The sequence below is a fragment of the Silurus aristotelis genome (genome assembly GCF_946808225.1).
Source record: "Silurus aristotelis genome assembly, chromosome: 15".
Taxonomy (NCBI): Eukaryota; Metazoa; Chordata; class Actinopteri; order Siluriformes; family Siluridae; genus Silurus; species Silurus aristotelis.
In genome coordinates this window covers 1,879,221-1,896,620 of record NC_139588.1, presented here as the reverse complement: position 1 = coordinate 1,896,620, position 17,400 = coordinate 1,879,221, and the positions used below count along the sequence as shown (strand labels likewise).

At 41.9% G+C, this 17,400-nt stretch overlaps 2 long non-coding RNA genes across 2 annotated transcripts; both read left to right on the top strand.

Moving 5' to 3' along the window:
• The first annotated feature begins 355 nt into the window (after nucleotides 1–355).
• Nucleotides 356–1,125, top strand: LOC310737549. The gene is made up of 2 exons (XR_014536851.1): nucleotides 356–440; nucleotides 835–1,125. It is a non-coding gene; the product is annotated as an uncharacterized lncRNA (long non-coding RNA).
• A 3,335-nt stretch (nucleotides 1,126–4,460) lies between these two features.
• Nucleotides 4,461–15,852, top strand: LOC310738340. Its single transcript, XR_014537056.1, has 2 exons — nucleotides 4,461–4,503; nucleotides 15,669–15,852. It is a non-coding gene; the product is annotated as an uncharacterized lncRNA (long non-coding RNA).
• Nucleotides 15,853–17,400: the final 1,548 nt, after the last annotated feature.

Genomic DNA, 17,400 nt, shown 5'->3' with positions numbered 1-17,400 from the left:
TCAGGTTTCTTATAATTTTGGCAGAGTGGTAGGGAAAAATCGCAGAGAAAACTTGACCATTTGTCTCCAAGCCTCATGGACCTCTTCAAAAAGAAGAAAGACCTTACTGGTCAGCTTTTGGCTGAACTTTTATGCCAGACAAAGGTAAGTTAACATATCTACATCAGTCCTGTTTTCCTATGAAGCTTTTCTTTTTTATGAAGAATTTTTTTACCCCTGCATTCTCTATTCTCATAATTTTATCTCCTATTTCCAGTTTATTTTTTCCTAATCTCTTCTTTTCATTTCTTGTAAATTACAGTCAGTATCCTTATAAAGTGTTTTATTCAATGTCCACTATCGTCTAGACAACTTAGCCAACAGACGTCAGATGCCTTTGTCTTCGGGGACTTGGGGTCATCTTGGGCGATGATCCTTTTGATTTCTTCAAGACCTGCTTTGTAAGCAAATTCATTTTTTTTAATAAATGTTGCAGATGCATGTTCTTTGTTTTTATTTTATTTTCAAACCATTAATCAGGACTATGTGCTACAGATTTATTCAGTATTTCAGACTTGGACTTTTTTTTAATTTATTTTTACCATAAAATTGTCTATGTTTAATCAGTGGCATGAAATTACCTGAAAAAACATGGGTTCAGTTAACATTAAATATTTTGCTGTAATTGTACAGTGAAAAGGAAGCTGAACAAGCCGGGCCTCATATCTTGTATGAAGAGAGTGTCTTTTACTATATGTCAGTGTAGATTGTTTCTTCTTAGGGTATTTTTATTGTTAACATTTCAAAAATGTATGTGCTAACTAACACATGATTGTACATTTGTTTCTCTGTAAGGACACAGCTGACAATGACTTGTACAGGCAAACTCCAGTGGGATTGCTTTTCATCGGTGAAGAGAACCTTAAGCTGAACCCGTCCAAAGTGGGAATCATCTTGGAAGGGAATGTGGTGATGGATGACCTGGCCAACCTTCCTCAGGCCTTCTGTGTCCTTTTTGGACTGATATATGCCCTGCACCTGGACTATCCCAAATACATGAAAAACACTTTTTGCTTTGTTCAGCAGGTGATGTTGAACCTGGGTAAAAGTGAGCTGGCACCCAAAATTCAGACTCTGAAAAACCAACTTACCGTGTAAAGAGGTGTTGTTACACTATTTCTCCAGATATGAGAAATATTGTTTGTTCTTTTAGAAAAGCGACTTGTTTGCACTGTTATGCCCTTTTTCTATTTTATGTTATTGGATTGGCACTGATATATCTAGTTTCATTCAGATTAACAAACCCAAAACTGCGAAAAAGCCAGTTTGCAGTGTTAAGTGCTGTTCTAACTCATTGCACTACTGCTCCAGATACCAGGTGCCTAGTTTTATGTTGTGCTTTTAGAAAAACAACCTGTTATGTGTATGTTCACAATAAAGCATTTTACCCCTAACCGGGGTGTTTTAAACAAATGTTTCATCTGATTTCTTGATCTGAATAAGTATTTATAATGCACCAGATTAAAAACTGAAATAATAATTTAATGATGATAACTGAACTAGGGGAAGAAAGATAAGTAAGCTACAACTAGGTATTTGGTACATTAAACTTAAGTGTATTAATTGTGCAAAGGAGTTAACTTGGCAAAACATGTTGAGTTAAATCAATTTTGAATTGAGTGTAATGTACTTAACATTTTAAGTTAAATGTACTTAGGTTTTCATTACACATTACTTATTTTTTTAAGGCAACCGGTTTCCTCAATTTTTTTTAAGTAAATTCAACTTATCCGGGTTTACAGTGTAAAATGCAATCAATTTATAACAAAGATTTCTCTGTATGACTATGCGCTGGGGTCTTTATCCAAGAGGAGTCTGCAAAATAGATAAAATAGACACCTGTCTCTCGTTTATGCCGGAGGCGTGGCCGAGCGGGGAGTGGCTGGTGGATTCCTGACAACTACATTGCGTTACAAGCGCCACTAAAAACACTATTAATAGAAACACGTCTTTACTCACTTTACTCATCTCATCTCGATTATGGACAGTCGAATTTTTTTTTTTACACACACATATCCAAATCACTATCCATTTAAGTTCACAATACATTTCAAATAAACTGATTCAGTGAATGCATTGATTTCACAGAGATAAAACAATGATTGACAGAACAGACATTACACTGGTGCATAGACCAATCAGATTTCAGCTGGTCCATACAAGACGTGCTATAAATACATGCAGTTTGTACTGTAATGGACAAATTTCCACCATGAATCACTGCAGAAGACCACGAGTCTGGATCATCAGAAGCTCGATCATCGTGAGAGTGCGAACATATTTGTCAGCACACAGGCTAGACGAAAATCTGGGCCTGGACTGAGACATTATCTGGGATGGAAGAGGAGGGAGAAGATGGGAGCACCTGATTGCCTGAAGTCCTAATAATTCCATTGCGCCCGTTTTTTTGTGTATCCAGTGTGTGCTCAGAGTGTATAATCTCCTACTATTGGCACTTTGGCACTACTGCAGCCTCATACACATTTCTGACGGTCCCTGCGTGCGTTTCATTGGTCGAGCGGCAGACTCCTCGTCAGCGATTGGCTGGCTTTTATGTCCGTCAGCACGAGCTACTGAGCTCACCTGCCAACGAGAAGTGCTGCGGATTAGCTTCATTAGCCGAATTAGCTTCATTTCAGAGGAGTTTGGAAGTGTTCACAACAGAAGTTTATTAGCTGAAGCTAAAAGTAAGTTTATTTGTTTATTTTTGTATAAACAAAATTCCCGAGTGGACCATAGACATGTAATGAAGTCTTAATTTAATGTACTGGTTTTTGTAATTCATAAATAATTCAAATGCAAAATGATGTATTTAGACACATACTTCCCTGCAGTTTGACCATAATGTACAGATACAGATATAATTTATAAAGTCCACATGCTCATTGTTATCTGGAATTTTTTTTTTTTTAGGAAAGAGCATAAACTGAGCAGGATAAAAAAATACATATGGTCAGGCAAAGACAAAGCCTTCAGTGAGGGACAAGAAATCAACACATTTAAAGGTAAGTTGTGACAGTAAGATTTGGTTTAACACTGGTGATAAGACTGGTTGCTATTGCATATTCCTTCATTGTTGTATCCCACCTCTCTCTTGCGCTCTCTCTCATTTTTCGGAGTTATGTGAAGAGACCTCGGAGGCTGTGACTGAATGCAGTGTGAATATTCTTTCACATCAGAGAAAGAAATAGTAAGTGAACATATTTTCCTTCCTGACACTAACAGTGTTCTATGTAGACGGTTAAGCATCACATTAGACTGTTATACTTGGACTGTTGTCCTAAAGAAGTTGTTGTGATGAGCTTACACTTTGAGTAACAAAATAAACCCAATTTATTCATTTATCACGTGTGTGTGGGGGATGGGCATGACACTGACCTGAAATCTAAGGACTGTGTGTCGCCCTATGAGGACCGTCGTATTTTACACACTTTATAAAAACGTGTTGGTTTGGTTATTTGACTTAGCGTTATAGGTGCCGAAGGAGGAGAAGGAGAGAAGGAAAACATCCACAGAGACAGCAGAAAAAGGAGAAGTGTATGATAGTTGAGGTTAGGGTTAGGGTCTCCCAAGTAATATAGTCTCGGATCAGGGCCCACAGTTTACTGCCAATTTTTGGACAGCATTCTGCTGCCTCCTGGGTATCTCAATCAGCTTATCTTCTGGGTTTCACCTGCAAAACAACGGGCAAGCAGAAAGGCTAAACCAAGACATGAAGTGGCCATTCTCATCACTTCCACCAATTACAACGCCTCGTGGGCTTCTCAATTAATATGGGCTAAATACGCCCATAATACTCTGCTGTGCTCAGCCACCAGCCTCTCGCCTTTTCAGGCCGCTTATGGTTACCACCCACCCATTTTTTCCTCTCAAGAAATTGAGGCCTCTGTACCATTGGCAGGTGCCTTGGTCAGCCTGGAAGAAGATCCGGGCTGCTCTCCTCAGGTCTTCCCACTTCTATGCCAGCTGGGCCAACCGCAGGCGCAGACCAGCACCTGCTTAGCACCCTGGCCAGAGTGTCTGGCTCTCTACCAAAGACCTGCCCCTGAAAAATCGCATGCAGGAAGCTAGCCCCTCGCTTTATTGGATCTTTTCCTCTATACCCGGTGCTCAAACCTGTGGCAGTCCGCCTCCCTAGAGTTTTCCGTGTTCACCCCACCTTCCATGTTTCACGGCTAAAACTGGTCCAAGCTTGCAACATCAACATTTACTGACACTCAATTCCCCCTTTTTCCCACATTTTCCTAATAGAACATAACTATAACAATAATTACTTCTCTAATTTATCTGCGAGCATTCAATTAGCCTATAGCTGATATCAGAGCATGAGACTGCATGGTTAGCAGAACACCACATGACCTATGTTACACACACCACACTAATACGATTGCCAATTGTTAGTGTTAAAACTGTTTCACACACATTCCTTGTCCGTTCAGTGTCTATAGGATATTTACGATGTTAGTCGGTAAGGTAAACAGAGAGTCTTATCTGGGCTCAAACATCTCCCCCTGGTATATCCTCTTGTCTAAACAGGAAAACACTTTAGGTCAGTCTTTATCCCCAATATGTCACCTGCAATAAACGAAGAGAAACATTTAGCCACATTCTGTGTGCGGTGTGATTCTTCCCTGATCAGAAAAGGCATTACGGGTCTCGCAGGTCATTTGGAAAACTTCTCCAGTCATTTCGTTTTGCGCATGATAAAAATCTAACAGTTTTGGTGTCAGAAGCGAGATACTTTCTGACAATATCCAGAGGGAGATCACGCATCAAGGTGAGTTTTATGTATTCCCTTGTTTGCAGGGATTGTCCCGTTTGCCAGCTAATAGGGCTGCATGTGTGTTCGTGTCTTTGTTATGCATTAATTGTCGAATAAATGATAATTTCCTTTGGTGGGATGATTTCGTCACGACATGGTATTCCTCACCTTAGATGTAAGATGCAAGATTAGAAGACGTTTTTTACGGTCTGTCTAATATAGTTGATATTGTCTGAAGTATCCAAAAAAATCCACGATAATTTAGAATTATCTAAAAAACTAGATAAATGAAAAATCAATTGCTTAAAAATAAAGTCAGAGAATAGAGAAAAGAAACTAAAGAAAAACTGACATTTTTTTCAAAAGACTTCAATCTTGTTTTGGCTTTAAAGTCTATTTTTTTCTCCTAACTTACAAAGTTTGTGATTCATTTGGAGAGACTGGATTGCTCATTTTGTTTGAAGACTGCGATTCCCCTGGTGTCTTGTGTTGTGTGTATTGTCTGAGTGTTAAGTGTTGTGTGTCTGTTCTTTGTTCTGTGTAAAGAACATGGGTCATAACATTTCTCGCCCATTGCCGGAAGAAAACCCCAAAGATTGGATGTATAGGAATAGTGCCGGTTACTGGACTAATCCTTATTTAGATAATTTGGCAGGATGGAGTGAATGAATGTCGCAGGTAGATAATTTTCCTAGACATGGGTCATTCAAGACCCGCGATATGGAAAATGCGTATTCTATGGTGAACGGTGGATGGGGCAATCCGAATTGGGACTACACTTATATGCGTGAGTCCTATGATAAATGGGTAAATATGAAGAAGTACTGGGTCAAAGGTCCAGAAAGTGTCAATGCTTCTAAATGCTCTTTGAATAAGAAACAATCGGCTCCACCATACAGTTCGACACCGTCTACTAATTCTGGTCTTTATCCTGTGCTGCCTGTTGATACATCTTTACCGCTTTTGCATTTGTACGAGAGCGAAATGATGTACATGTTAAACCAGCGAAAGCTAGTGATATTGATGCTATATGTAGGAGTCTTCCTATTCCAACTACGAAATATGTACAGATCTTAAAAAGCCACACTCGGTATGCACAGTTAACGGGCCCTGATTTTAGAACTATTTTTTTGCATACATTGGGAGATGTTTCAGAGGAGTTGATCATAGAAAAATGTCCGACCCTCACGCGAGTTAATGATGCCATTACATGCGAGGGCACGGCCGCGAACCGTCACCAGATTTTTTGGGAAAATGATGCCAATGTAATGCAAATGTATAATGAGTTAAAGGATTTTCTGGATAACAGAATTGCATCCAAGCGTGACATTTCACATGCAGCTAACACTAGGCAGGGTTTTAAAGAAACGCCGTCTGCCTTTGTGGTGCGTTTTAAAGCAGCATGGGAGAATGATTCTGAACTGCCGACTGATGATACACACAATGTGTTGTTTATAAATACTTGTTTGAATAACATGAAAGCTTCTCAAGCTCAAATGATTCGCATCACGACAGACAGATTACTCGAGAAGTCGGTAGATCAGTTCTGTGCTAGAATTAGAGATTTAGATGCTGTTGGAGGTTTTCAGTCCGCTTCTGGTTCAGTTAAGTCTGAACCCACTATGTTCTTTGCTGCAACAGGAAGTGGTGCATTCCAGCCACAGTACAAAACTCAAGGAGGAGGTGTAGTTTCTTAAACGTATAGTATCTTAAATGTGTAATATCTAAAAGCCTTAACTCATACAATTCTACAAATGGTGAAAGTCCTGGAAAGGCCAAAGTTAATTACTGAACCATCTGGCCAGATGTTTTCCTTTAAGCCAAATGTATGAAAGGCCCATAGTGCTTATCTTATGAGCCGTGACTGGGAAAATGAAACGGATGGTCGTCCTTAAATCAGTATAAGCCGAAGTATAGAATATGATCCAGGATGCATGTCCTCTTGGGAAAAGACCTCTGACCCGTTCTCACTGTATGTTAAGATGAATGGTCTGGAAAAGTTAGCGCTGGTACATTTGAGATATATTAAATCTGGACAAAGACAGGTTTCTCTTTAAGATAAACATTATTGCACAGTAGGCTCATATACATCTGTTATACATTAAGAGGCGGACCCAGAGAATGATCAGAATATATAATGAGTGTGCAGCCATGGATCGGGAGTCAGACTTTGAATCAGAGCATGCTGACTCCAGGCTTGACCGGAAGGCCTGTAAAGATGCTATATTTCTGTGCTGAATAAAAATCATTATTTACACGAAATAACTGCGTCTACGGAGATTCCTTCCAACCGACAGCTACACTCCATCAAGACGACGAAATACACAACAGAGGTTTCAGGAAAAAGGGGAGGTGCAATTATTGTGGGAAGCTTGGTCATTGGTTTAGAACTTGTAGAGAGAGAATGGGAGATGAGAAAAGGGGCGTAGCCACTCAGCGAGTAGAGAATGCAGACCAGCATGCAGATGTGCAGAGGCCCACACAGCAGCAATATCCTACTCAATGGACCTCTGCATAGGGCAGCCTACGGAGCGATGAACCCCATGATTTTTCTATGATAACTTTATCCTGCAGTAATCACCCTTCAACTTTGCCTAAATATCACGTTGCGCATAGACAATAAAGACTATTGTTTTCTTGTTGATACTGGCGCTACATGTTCTTCAACTGCTGGGGGTGAATATTCTGGTCCCATTTCAGGAAAAAGTATCCGCTCCGTGGGAATAGATGGGGTTCCAATTTCATGTCCTGTAACTCACCTTTTGCCTGTGGTGACACCAACTGGTACAAATTTTTATCATAGCTTTACAATAATTCCAAACTCGCCTTTAAACCTTTTAGGAAGAAATACGATGCATAAAATGGGAATGGAAATTCTGTTTTTTGAAACCAATGTCTCACTGTCTTTTCCTTCTGTCCTCATGCTCTCAACTGAGCCACAGCCACATCCGGAAGATTTCTTCCATGGTAGTACAGACGTCCTGCCTGATAAACCAAATTTAGGTGAAGTTAACCCTAAATTATGGGCCTCTTACAAAGTGGACCAAGATGGCGGCGCGGCAGTAGCTCGCAGCGGCCGCTCCGGACCCAAAATGGTGCTACTCTCACTTTGTAGCCCGCCTTACACAACACATGGACATCAGAGCAAACGGTGTCCCTGTGTACAACCGAAAAACCCTGAAAGAACTTAATGATGACCTGCGGCAGAAGCTACGCGACCTCGGCGTGCTCCGAGAACCAGGCCTCCAGTCCTCGGCATCGCCTGCGGCGGACGGGCGGAGGAGGGGGAATCGGAAGCGCTGCGCGAGAAAACAGAAGCGCGGAAAGCGAGCGGGTGCTAATGCTAGGCTAAAAGCTAACCCTAGCCGGCCCGCTCTACTATCACTACTGCTGGCAAATGTCTGCTCCCTGGACAATAAACTAGACTACATCAGACTCCAACAAGCTACTCGGCGTGAGTACAGACACTGCTGCGTTTTTGTGTTTACGGAGACGTGGCTGAGCGACAGAGTTCCGGACGCCGCCATCCAGCTGGACGGGCTAGCCGCGTTTCGTGCCGACAGGAATGCAGCTCTGTGCAGTAAGACTCGCGGCGGCGGTCTGTGTGTTTACATCAACACGGAATGGTGTAAGAACTCTGTGCTTGTTTCTACCTACTGCTCATCGCTGCTGGAGTTTATTGTTGTGAGATGTAGACCTTTTTATTTACCACGGGAATTCACCACCGCTATTGTGCTCGGAGTGTACATACCACCTAGCGCTAATGCTAAGGAAGCGCTCAGTGTGCTCTACGGGACCATTAGCGGACTTCAAAACTCACACCCTGACGGATTGTTTATAGTCGCCGGAGATTTTAATCACGCAAATCTCAGGACTGTGCTCCCTAAATTTTATCAGAATGTGAACTTTGCAACCAGAGGAGAAAACACGCTGGATGTTGTTTACACAAACATCCGGGGCGCATACCGGGCGAAGCCCCGCCCCCACCTCGGTTACTCAGACCACATCTCTGTTATGCTGATCCCAGCATACAGACCACTCAGCAGGCGTTCAAGACCATTTCGGAAGCAAGTGAGAACCTGGCCAGCAGAATTCATGTCTGCTCTCCAGGACTGTTTTGAATGCACTGACTGGGACATGTTCAGGGAAGCTGCAACCAACGGCGATTTCATCAACTTGGAGGAATACACGTCAACAGTGACCAGCTACATCGGCAAGTGCATTGATGACGTGACTATCTCCAAGACCATCACTACACGCTCCAACCAGAAGCCGTGGATGACCGCCAAGGTGCGTGCGCTGCTAAAAACAAGAGACTCTGCCTTCAGAGCAGGGGACAGGGTGGCCTTGAAAACAGCAAGGGCCAAACTGTCCCGTGCCATCAGAGAGGCGAAGCCCGCACACGCCAAAAGAATTCACGGCCACTTCCAGGACAGCAGAGACACCCGGCGCATGTGGCAGGACATCCAGGCGATCACGAATTACAAAACTACATCACCTGCTTGTGACCGTGACGCCTCCCTCCCAGATGCGCTGAACGACTTCTATGCCCGGTTCGAGGTGCAGAACAACATGGTGGCGAGGAAGACCATCCCAGTGACCAGGTGCTCTGTCTAACCACAGCTGAAGTGAGGAAAACTCTATGCAGAGTTAACCCACAGAAGTCTGCTGGACCAGACAACTTTCCTGGCAGAGTGCTCAGGGAATGTGCACAACAGCTAGCAGATGTCCTCACTGATATCTTCAACATCTCCCTGAACAGCGCCACTGTTCCTACGTGCCTCAAGACGACGACCATCATTCCTGTGCCGAAAAAGTCTTCTGTCTCCTGCCTCAATGACTATCGTCCCGTTGCACTCACACCCATCATGATGAAGTGCTTCGAGAGGCTCGTCATGAGGCACATAAAGACCCAGCTTCCACCCGCACTGGACCCCATGCAGTTCGCATATCGTCCAAACCGCTCCACGGACGATGCTATCTCCACAACCCAGAACACAGAGTGACCATTCTCCACTGATCATCGCTGGATCCTCAGTGGAGATCGTCAAGAGCACCAAATTCCTTGGTGTTCATCTGGCGGACAAGCTCACCTGGTCACTTAACACCAGCTCCATCACCAAGAAAGCCCAGCAGCGTCTCTACTTCCTGAGAAGGCTGAGGAAAGCTCATCTCCCTCCCCCCATCCTGACCATGTTCTACAGAGGGACCACCGAGAGCATCTTGAGCAGCTGCATCACTGCCTGGTTTGGGAACTGCACCGTCTCGGATCGCAAGACCCTACAGAGGATATTGAGGACAGCTGAGAAGATCATCGGAATCGCTCTTCCCTCTATCATGGACATTTACACCACACGCTGCATCCGCAAAGCACACAACTTTGTGGATGACCACACACACCCGTCACACACACTTTTCACACTCCTACCATCAGGGAAACGGTTCCGAAGCATTCGGGGCCGTCACATCCAGACTGTGCAACAGTTTTTTCCCGCAAGCCATCAGGCTCCTCAACAAAGAACTGAACTGAACTCTCTCTCACACACACACACACACACACACACACACACACACATACACACAACTGTGTGACTGATCCGCACAAACCGGACTCAACACCCATCATACACTTCGTTCACCCAGGTTTCAATACCAATCACACTTTTCACTATAGCAAAATGTTTACATGCCGCCTGTTGCTGATTCCGGGACTTGTTATTTTGCACAATATTCTGTCCAAATCCTTTGGTTACTGTTAACTTTATTTTTAATTGCTGCTACTGCTGAATTGCAAAAATTCTGTTTACATCTTTCTGTTTACACTGCACCTTATTCTGTTACGACAGGTTTTACTGGCGGAGCTATTTCCATTTTTATTTTTATATTTTGTGTATTGTGTATTGTCCTGCACTGTCCTGTGTTGTCCTGCACTGTCTTGTGTTGTCTTTTGCACTGTTTGCACCAGCTGCACACATGCACTTTATGTGGCGAGGATCTTAGTTCTCGGCCCTGTGTTTTTCTGTTCTGTACTGTTTGTTTTATGTTGTTTTATGTAGCACCTGGGTTCAGGAGGAACGTTGTTTCATTTCACTGTGTACTGCATCAGCTATATATGGTTGAAATGACAATAAAAGCTTCTTGAATTGAAGATGAGGCAGGTTTAATCCAGGTAAAACCGTATCATGCACTCATGAAAACACACCATCCGATTTTTGTTAAACAATATCCATTGTCGAAAGAGAAGAATGTTGGCATTGCTCCAGTTATTGACAATTTATTGTCACAAGGTTTTTTGATCGAGACACATTCACCGCATAACACACCGATTAATCCCGTCTTAAAGGCAGATAAAAAATGCTGGAGGCTAACACAAGCTTTACGTGAGATTAATAAATTAGTTATTCCGTTAGCTCCTTTGGTGCCCGATGTAGCTACCATTGTTAACTCTATACCAGCAATTTTTTTCTGTGATTGATCTTTGTTCTGCTTTTTTCAGTGTCCCTTTGGCCTCAGAGACGCAGCCGCTTTTCGCTTTTACCTATAGGAGACGTCCCTGTTGCGTACCTTTCCAAATTTATAGACAACATAGCACAAGGGTTGCGGCTCTGATGGTCCGGGATGCTGAGAAAACGGTGCTGTCACATCCTTTGATACTGTACACCTCACATCAGGTAACAGCTATTTTACACAATCTCAACACACAACATATGACAGCACAACGTAGATCTGGTTATGAGACCACACTCTTGGCAACGGAAAACTTAACTATTAAGCCTTCTTCTCAGCCGCATTCAGCTGTAGTAGCTCTGCGTGATCTGCTAGACGATATTGACGTAGATGGTTTTGACGACGCACATGATTGCCTTGAACACTTTGAACGAGAGACCTCTTGTAGGCCCGATCTCTTAGATACGGCCCTGGAAGAGGGGGATTGCTTATATGTAGATGGTTCATGTTTAAAACCCTCTGATGGTGTGTATTTATGTGGATATGCGGTTGTAAGATTACCTGATGTAACAGTTGAAGCTAAATCATTACCATACACATCAGCACAAGCTGCAGAGTTGGTGGCACTTACAAGAGCATGTCAGTTGTCTGAAGGTAAAGTAGTGACTATATACACTGATTCTAAGTATGCTTATGGTGTAGTGCATGATTTTGCAGAAACATGGAAGTAAAGAGACTTTAAAACAGCTGATGGAAAGTCCATAGCACATTTTAATCTCATAGACGACCTTTTAAAAGCTGTTCAACTCCCTGCCAAAGTGGCCATAGTGAAGGTTAAAGGACATGCCGTAGGTGATTCAGAGGAAATTCAGGGAAACACATTAGTGGATAAAGTAGCTAAGGAAGCAGCTTAAACAACCAGTAGATTTGGACTCAGTACATACAAATCCTGAGATCTCGATGATGTCACATATCTCCAATATACCAGACATTGACCTAAAAATATTGCTGTATTGCTGATGTAGCTAAAACAACCAAGCTAGTGTTGGATTCATGTTTGACTTGCGCCAAAACTAACGTACATCGACCTGTACAACATACTGCGCTTACTTTTCCTGAAGCCCCTTTCCAACACCTACAGATAGATTTTACACATATGCCACCTGTAGGAAATTAAGGATAACTGTTGGTTATAGTTGACAGATTCAGTAAGTGGCCAGAAGCATTTGCATGTGCGACAGAGAATGCTAAAACTGTTGTCAAAATATTAACGAAAGAGATCATCTCTAGGTTTGGTATTCCTAGCGTGATTGAAAGTGATAACGGCACACCTTTTGCTTCGAAGGTAACACAGCTTTTGGCTAAAAGCTTAGCAATTGACTGGCATTTTAATATTCCCTATCACCCACAGTCAGCTGGAGTGGTAGAGAGAACAAACAGAACCATTAAGGAGCGTGTTACTAAAGCCTGCATTGAAACAGGCCGAAATTGGACTGTTGTTCTCCCGGCAGTACTCACAGAAATGAGAATGACTCCATCTTCGACTACTAAACTGTCACCTTTTGAAATTCTAATGGGCCGGCCTTTCCCAACCCCATGGGTCAGGAGACGCACTGGCATTTCTTCCTTAGGTAACCTGAAAGTGATGGTGGACGACTATGTTTCTGCCCTGGTTGAGAAATTGAATTCTATCAGTGCTGATGTTTCACTAACTCTTCCTCTGCCCACAGATAAGCCAACACACCCTTTTGTGCCTAATCAGCAGGTCCTGATAAGAAGTCTGAAACCTACCAAGGTCGGTGAGCTGAAGTACCTGGGTCCAGCGACTGTTCTAGCTGTAACCAGAACTGGAGTTCTGACTGATTATCAGCCACAGTGGATACACGCAAGCAGGATCAAAACAGCACCCATTTAATTTGTGCACTAATTGGTCTGTTGGCCTAAGAAGCCTACCTAAGTGAGTATTCAAGGCTGAAACAGTTAAGAGCCCACGGAAAGATCCTTTTTTTTTTATAGTAGAAAGGGGGCCACCTCCGGGGTGAAGATCTGACTCACTTGACTGTTTGTTAAGCGTACCCTGATACCCGCTCTAGGTCTAAATTCTATAACAATATGTGCATAGTTGTAATTACACTCCTAATGTTGTTTAACCCCTTTGAATACTTTATTCAAGGAGCCCCACGTCTGCAAGGAGAAGAGACTTGGCTAGAGCATCCGGATCCACCTCATGCATATGCAACCAACATGTGGTGGAGACTAGCTAATCACACTGCTAAATCTGTGAGTGGGATGGGAGATTGTTATGTATGTACACTTATCCCTCACAGCACACATGGGCTTCCAGTTGTTGCTATCGGACCTAGTTCCACTGATGAATCGAAGTGTGTGTCTTCAATGAGCAGTCCTGACTCTGTCTGGCAGTGTCCATGTAAAGTGCTCCAAGGTGCTTCTAGTTCCACTAGTCTCAATCTTACTTGTTCAATGAACTATAGCCAGATAAATGTAACTCTAAGTTTTAATTCTGTGCCACCTGTTAGTCTAGGCATTGTACTCCACATACCTAAGCATCTTTCTTGTGTTTCCCGAAGTAGTGGAAGTAAGGTTTTAGGAACCATTCCGTCAGTTTACTGTCATACTACGGAAACTCGACCCCTTAATTATTCCAATAGGGACTGCCGTGTATGTATATCTGTCCAAAAAAATGAAAGGCAGGCTCTGGCAGGGCATATAACCTTTGCCAGGATATTGGCTAATTGCCAGAGTAACTGTACATTTGAGCGCATTCCAGGTTCACAGGGAACACTGGCTGTTAAAGATTGGTATTGGATATGCGGACATACGGTGTATACAGCTCTCCCAAGCGACTGGTCTGGAGTGTGTGCACTGATTCAGCTACAAGATGCTGCCTTAATTGTAAGGCCTATTACAAGTCATAGAAGGTTTAAAAGGAGTGTAGTGTCTTAAACGTATAGTATCTTAAATGTGTAATATCTAAAAGCCTTAACTCATACAATTCTACAAATGGTGAAAGTCCTGAAACGGCCAAAGTTAATTACTGAACCATCTGGCCAGATGTTTTCCTTTAAGCCAAATGTATGAAAGGCCCATAGTGCTTATCTTATGAGCCGTGACTGAGAAAATGAAACGGATGGTCGTCCTTAAATCAGTATAAGCCGAAGTATAGAATATGATCCAGGATGCACATCCTCTTGGGAAAAGACCTCTGACCCATTCTCACTGTATGTTAAGATGAATGGTCTGGGAAAGTTAGCGCTGGTACATTTGAGATATATTAAATCTGGACAAAGACAGGTTTCTCTTTAAGATAAACATTATTGCACAGTAGGCTCATATACATCTGTTATGCATTAAGAGGTGGACCCAGAGAATGATCAGAATATATAATGAGTGTGCAGCCATGGATCGGGAGTCAGACTTTGAATCAGAGCGTGCTGACTCCAGGCTTGACCGGAAGGCCTGTAAAGATGCTATATTTCTGTGCTGAATAAAAATCATTATTTACACGAAATAACTGCGTCTACGGAGATTCCTTCCAACCGACAGCTACACTCCATCAAGACGACGAAATACACAACAGGAGTTTAGAAGAAAGATCAACATTTAGTTCAATATCTAGAGATAACCCTGTCCCTAAGGAACATCGTCTTTGAAAAAGTGCAGAAAAGTTTTTTGAATCTCTTTTTCCATCTGTTTGTGTGGTTAATCTGATGATAGAAGTTGAGGTAACCCGGTATGAGTTAATCTCTTTCATGAACGCCACTACAGCTATGATGCAAGGAATTAGAGTGGAACTTCGAGGTTTGAGATTAACTGCCCTTCAAAATCAGCTAGTTTTAGATCAACTCACTGCTATACAAGGTGGAGTATGTGCTGTTGTAGGTTCTACCTGTTGTACCTTTATACCCGATAATGATGCTGATGGTCATATCATCGAACAAGCACTGAAAAACATCACTGAAGCCTCTCGACGTCTTGGAGAACGTGAAACAACTGCTTAACAAAGTTTTTTGGAAAAGATTAAGAATTTGTTTATGAGTGTTGAACACTATTTTGTTTTAGGAATGATTCTTGTATTGATTGTTGGAATTGTACTATGTATGTTGCCATGTTTGATGACGATGGTAAGACAGGCCATAAAGGCCTCGATTGGAGTGGTGATGATGAAGGATTTTTTGCATGTTGGGAATGAATGTATGTTTTTGTTTTTCTTTATCTTTTAATTTGCAGTTTATGTCACAGGTTCTGTTCCCAGGATGAACATCCTATGTTTTGGTGTGTGATGCTAAATCATAAATGATTTAAAGTGGCCATTGTTAGTGTTAAAACTGTTTCACACACATTCCTTGTCCGTTCAGTGTCTATCGGATATTTACGAGGTTAGTATGTAAGGTAAACAGAGAGTCTTATCTGTGCTCACACATCTCGGGCTGGTATATCCTCTTGTCTAAACAGAAAAACGACTTTAGGTCAGTCTTTCTCCCCAATGTGTGTGTGCGTGTTCGTGTGTGTGTGGACTGTATCATCCTGTGTGTATAAAAACGTGTCTGCCACCTGCAATAAACGAAGAGAAACATTTTGCCACATTCTGTGTGCGGTGTGATTCTTCCCTGATCAGAAAAGACATTACGGGTCTCGCAGGTCGTTTGGAAAACTTCTCCAGTTATTTCGTTTTGGGCATGATAAAAATCTAACAGCAATCTACATGAACACTTAAGCAGTAAATCCACTGTTAATTTATCACTTCACTTAGATGTTTAAACATTTCAGAGTTCAAAGTCATCAAAAATCAGCTTGGGTTCTCATTTAATAATTTTTTTCCTTTTTAGTACTGCTAAAAGGCATGCGTCTATTCGCCAACGGACATCTTTTTTTCTGTTCAAGGCTCCTCCCCCTCTGATTAGCACCAATGATGACAAAGAGCAATCATTAAGGGCGGAACTACTCTTAATTATTCAATCTCATAAATATTTCTGGTTTGTGACATTTACTCATTACTTTTGGCAATATTTGATTCCCAAAACCTTAAAATAATATATTTAAAATATGATATTTAATTATTATGCATTTGTATAATTCTTCTCTTTTTTAGGTTTTGAAACGGTTCTTATGACCTTCGTTACACTAGCAACAAGTACACGCTTGTAAAGAGGAATGCCTGTCAAGAGGATCAGATCTATGTGATGAGATTGTTTTTGACATTTGTTGCCTAGTAATGTCAGAAAACGATCTAAACCCACCCACTACTCCAGAAGAAGCAATTGATCTTTACCTTTTTTAACGAGCCTACATACATATTCCTTCAGAGCTTTAACAGTAAGTGCCCAAATGCTTACCCATGCCCATGGGTACCAAAGGCGGCCTGTCCAGTCTTATCCCACAAAGTCAATGCAGCACAAAAATCACTGAATCAGGTCAATGCTGGCCACAAATCCTGTGTGCTAGCACTGGATCCTTTGGGTTGTGGGGTAGTTTGTTTTATAAGAATTAAATACATATATTTACTGAAATACTGGTTTTCCACACAACAGTGAGTTTACACAAACTGCAAAGAAGAAAATACTTTTATTATCTAACCACTTAACCAACACTGTGATACTACAAAGTCAGAACATTACATTTAGCACCTTTTACAGCAACCACTACAATATTTGCCCTAGATTTTTCTAAATTATTATATATATACAGTATGTTAATATATAATCATTATTATCCAACATTTCTGTTGCTCATAAATCTTAATAAAAATGGAGGTAAAAGCATAAACAGAAAATAAAGTCATTGTTATAATGATCACACTTTGCACTGCTGGTTCTTCCTAAGTGTTAATGTGATGCTAGGCATCTCAACTTGACATTTCCATCCCCTCACTATGTAGATTACCACAACCAAAACAACTTTTATTCTGTGGGTGTCACGGATATAGATCACGCGTAGGAACCAGGAGTACAACTGAATTATTCATTCACAACACAAAAACACAGACTTAGCTTGAGTGCTTTACCCGAAGTGTAGCATGGAAGCATAAGGAACATGAGTGGTGCGACGTCCGGGTGATCCATGAAAGCTACTAGTAGATCTGGCAGTGAATGAGGTAATTGGGGAACAGGTGTAGGTGATTAGAGCAAGGAGAG